Here is a 5,149-nt window from a genome sequence, read left to right as displayed (position 1 = left end):
AAATTTTGAAAATGCACAGATACTACTGACAGAAATAAACTCATACCTTATTTCTGGAGAGGTTTTAGGTAATATGCATCAAGGATACTTAGTATTTTTAATAAAGCAATTGCATTTGTAGGAAATAATTGCCAAGAATAAATAAGATATGCATACAAATTCTCATATACAGAATATTCACAATACTATTATTTATTAATTTATTTATTTTATTTTTTAATTTTAAATGAATCACCATGAGGTACAGTTACAGACTTACAAATTTTCATGCTTATGTTTCAGTCATACAATGATTGAGTACCCATCCCTCCACTAGTGCCCATTCTCTACCACCAATGATCCCAGTATCACTCCAACCACCCCACCCCATCCCCTCCGCCCCACATCGCCTCTATGGTAGGGCATTCCCTTTTGCTCTCTCTCTCCTTTTGGGTGTTGTGTTTTGCAATAGAGGTATTGAGTGGCCATCAAGTTTGATACATAGTCTACTTTCAGTTCACATCTCCCATCCTGAGCTGGCCCTCCAAGCACCCTTTACTTGGTAGTCCCTTCTCTATCTGAGCTGCCTTTTCCCCCAGCATGACAACACTACTATTTAAAACAATAAAAAGCTAAGACTATTTAAATATAGAAACTGAATTTTTTAAATTTTTTTATTTTTTGCTTTTTGGGTCACACCTGGCTTTCCTTAGGGGTCACTCCTGGCTCTACACTAGGGAATCACCTCTGGTGGTGCTCAGGGGATCGTATGGGATGCTGGGACTCGAATCCAGGTTGACAGCATGAAAGGCAAACACCCTACCCACTGTGCTATCACTCCAGCCCCAAGAAATTGAAAAATTTTAAATGAAGTTTGGTATTAATGTGAGATCTGTTGAATATTTTTCAAATATTAAAATGGTTCTAAGAAAAATTTACTATCATAAATACACTGATTAAAAGCCCTAATATATATCTATATTAAAAGTAATTTTAGAACCAGAAAGATAGTATAGATGCATGGGGACTTGCTTTGTACAAGATCAACTCGAATTCTATTGCCAGCATCACACAGGGTTCCCAAAGCACTGCCAGGAGTGACCCTCGAGTGCAAAGCAGAGAGTAAACCCTAAGCACTACTGGGTGTGGCCCCCAAAACACACAAACAAAGAAGTAACTTTGATTGTCATTCAGATATATGTTTTGGACAAAAAGAAATTCATACTGTAAAAGTATGGTTCAAACCTCTTGCAATGTCTCTTTAGATAGTAGCATATTGGTGATTTTTATTTATTTATTTATTTATTTATTTATTTTTATTTTTTTCATTTTTATTGACAAGGTTTATAAGGAACAAACTAGATATTTAAAATCAAAGGCCAATTCTTGTCTTATGTGGTTTGATCCATTCATTAGTGTGGAGTATACCTGCTTAAAACCTTAGCCAGAAACTAGGCATAACTGAAAATACCTGTTAACAATATCATTTTTATACTTCTAAGCAGCATTTTTATTTTAAAAAAATATGGAACGCTTCACGAATTTGCGTGTCATCCTTGCGCAGGGGCCATGCTAATCTTCTCTGTATCGTTCCAATTTTAGTATATGTTCTGCCGAAGCGAGCACGGTGATTTTTATTTATTATGTTTTACTTTTCTGTTTATCAGTGTTCTAAAACACATTCTTTATATACTCCAAATACTGAACTTAAGGGAATTTTATCTAAAACAATATAATATATAAAAAGGGATACTGCTGGAATTATTTACTTACATTCAATATAAAATTTTATTTCATATAAATGTGCATTTGGGAAAGAGCTCAATTAAGACTGCTCTCAGATAGCAGGTAATAGCAATAGACTGCAGGTGGTAAAGGTTGTTTTGTTTTAAATTTTTGAGATATTGAATAAACATTCATACTCGTGTTAATGTTCTAAATAAGTAGTATGTAAGTTTAGAAGATTCAAAACATTCTACCTGCTACTTAAACATGGTAATTCATGTAAGATTCTTCTCTATTTTAACGATATTTAGAGGTTAATTAGGGTTTTTAAAATATATACATGAAACTATGAATGTGCTTTATTAAATAAGCATTTTTAAATCACATCATACTAATTGAATAAATGTTCAAGGAACCGCCTAGATACTTTTTTTTTTGCATAAGACACTTAACATGTACTTCCTTCTAAATGAAGAAGCTTTGCCTCGGGCTCCCATAAAGCTCCACACACTTAAATAAGATGCACTTACTTCTGCAGTTTTTTTTTTTATTATTATCTGTTAGCACAACTGCATTAATTTTCTCCTTGATAGTCATAATAACCCCCAATGTTTACCAATATCAATCCTAACTGATAAATCATTTATATACATATATATGTATATGTATTTTCTGGATCATATTATATAATATGCACCTACCAAGTTGTTGTACACATTATTTAATGAACTTGTATCAAGTTTAAAAGTGAGCAAAAATCCACATTTATATGCTCACTTTAGATGCATTAAAACCCCATGCACTTGTCAAAATATTAACTTCACTTTATACATGAGTACATTAAAAAATTAGATTAGATTCTCACTGTTATATGCATAGCATATGTGGCATAAATTGTAAATATGTAATTTCAGTACTAATTTCAATATTGTGTAATGATTAGTCTATGCTCCTGCATTTATTTATGCATGTATAAACAGATGCTTCCACTGAAGGGCATTTGCCTCTATGAAAGGTTCCTTTTACCTACTATCAACAGCCTACACCATACTGCTTCAAAGTTTATTTCTAAACACAATTTATGGTGGTAGTTTCCTCTGCACTGACATGACAGTGGGTTATGAAACATTTAGCACATGATTCCTTAACACTATTGAAACTGGGCTTTTCCTTTGAATTCTTGCTCAAAGACTGAGCCTTACTCTTTGGGCTACTGGGAACCCTCATCATCACCACAACACAGCTGGTGTCACTATGGATTCATCCTGAGTACTAAAAATAACTTGATTTGATTGTTCAAGTTCAAGACTTGGCTAGAAATAACAGTCCCTGAAACTCACCTCCAGCTCTTATCCTCAGAGAAACTGAATGGCTGTATAAAATGCAGACTGCAATGGAAACCTGTATGAACCTTCCTCCATAATTCCAAACAGGAAGAATAAGAGACCGTAAGAGAAAGAATTTCATTTACAAGTTGTCAATTATATATACTTGGAACATTCTCATTTTAGGAGAAAAGACAATCTCAAGTTTCATGGGAACTTATCAGCTGATTTTTCTTAGCAATGGTCTGTGAAATGAAATCACTTGCTCAGTTCTTTCACTGTTGATCTAATTTGTATTAGTATTCAGATTAAAAAACAATTAGCAGTCCTACTGCAATGAGAGGAGGTAGTTCTACTCAGGCAGTCACTATGATAAATATAACAAATATTATAAGAATATCAAATACTCTTGATGGTCATGATCCTAGAAATAAACTTGTTTTAACAGTTCCTATTTAACATGACTCACCAAAACCTAACTCAAAAATAAAGACTAGAACATAAAACATGAAACCATAAAAACAGAAAAAAGGATAGATAATACACTTTTTTTTAATATAACCGAAAATGGGCTGGAGAGATAGTACATTGGGTAAAACACTTACCTTGCATGCAGCTGACCTGGCTTTTGTACCAACACCATTTATGGACTCCAGAGCCTGAACAGGCGTTATCCTTGACTGCAGAAGGAAAAGCAAGCCCTGACCACAGCTAGATGTGGCCCCAAAACAAGAAAAAAAAACCCTTTAAACCTGGGGGCTAGAACGATAGTACAGTAGATAAGGTATTTGCCCTGCATGTGGCTAATTTGGGCTTGATCCCTAGTACCCCATATAGTCTCTTAAGCCTGCCAGAAGTGTACCTGAGCAAAGAGCCAAGAGTAATTCCTGAGCACTGCTGGGTGAGACAAGAATTACATATATACATATATGTAATTACATATAAAGAATTACATATATATATCAAAGGATTACTTTGATTAATAATGGAAATCAAGTAACACTGTCACTGTCACTGTCATCCTGTTGCTCATCCATTTGCTCGAGCGGACACCAGTAATGTCTCCATTGTGAGACTTATTGCTACTGGTTTTGGCATATTGAATACGTCACAGGTAGCTTGCCAGGCTCTGCCATGCGGGAGAGATACTCTCGATAGCTTGCCGGGCTTTCCAAGAGGGGCAGAGAAATCAAACCCAGCTCAGCTGCATGCAAGGCAAATGCCCTACCGCTGTGCTATTGCTCCAGCCCAGAAATCAAGTATATTTTCTAAAATAAAGTAATTAATATAATAAACTTAACTGTCAACCAAAAATGAACAAGCAAATTTTATCAAATTGATAAAATTTATCAATTTTAATTTTAATATATTTTATTAAAAATCAAGAACTTTTGGTTTCTTTTGCTTGTGTTTTTATTAGCAATGAGACACTGTAATTTATGGAATCTACCCCAAAAACACAAAAACACTAATACAAAAAGATATATGTATATCTTCATTCATAAAAGCACGTTTTATAATATAGCCAAGATCTAGAAGCAGCCCAAGTGCCCAACAATAAGTGAGCGAATAAAGCAAAGGGGTTGTGTGACTTACCTGCAACTGACCTGGGTTCAATCCACAGCATCACATATGATCCCCTGAGCACTACTAGGAGTGATTGTTGAACGGAGAGTCAGGAGTAAGCCCTGAATACTTGGAGACTCAATTTCAAGGGCAAAAAAAAGTAAAAAGAAACAATTAGCTTCCAATAAATAAAAGTAAATAAAAAGCTTTAATGGGCTGTGACATATTCAGTTCTAACACACAGCACAATGGCTTAGAGCCTAGCTTCTTAAGTTGTTGACCAAGACTCCATTAGGTGGTGCATAACTAAATATAGCAGTTGCAAATAAAATAGAATCAGAAAAGAAAGGTATTTGAATGTAAAATGACTAAAATTAATACAAAATCAACCACATGATAAATACTGTGTTTCTTGCAGCATTCACACATGCTGCATTTTTTTTAAGTAAAATAGATTCTTGAGGAGAAAAACATCTAAGAGGTCTGGCTTGCTTTGAAAACATTAGGTCACCAGATAAAATTCTGAATGTCCTAAATTTGCCAAGCACAGTTGC

At 34.5% G+C, this 5,149-nt stretch overlaps 1 non-coding gene across 1 annotated transcript; it reads right to left on the bottom strand.

Moving 5' to 3' along the window:
• Positions 1-1,498: 1,498 nt before the first annotated feature.
• Positions 1,499-1,605, bottom strand: LOC129405218 (U6 spliceosomal RNA). Its single transcript, XR_008630401.1, has one exon. It is a non-coding gene; the product is annotated as a U6 spliceosomal RNA (small nuclear RNA).
• Positions 1,606-5,149: the final 3,544 nt, after the last annotated feature.

This window comes from Sorex araneus, chromosome 5, assembly GCF_027595985.1.
Source record: "Sorex araneus isolate mSorAra2 chromosome 5, mSorAra2.pri, whole genome shotgun sequence".
In the NCBI taxonomy this organism is placed as follows: Eukaryota; Metazoa; Chordata; class Mammalia; order Eulipotyphla; family Soricidae; genus Sorex; species Sorex araneus.
The sequence above is the reverse complement of the archived record's forward strand: the minus strand, read 5'-3'. Positions and strand labels throughout refer to the sequence as shown.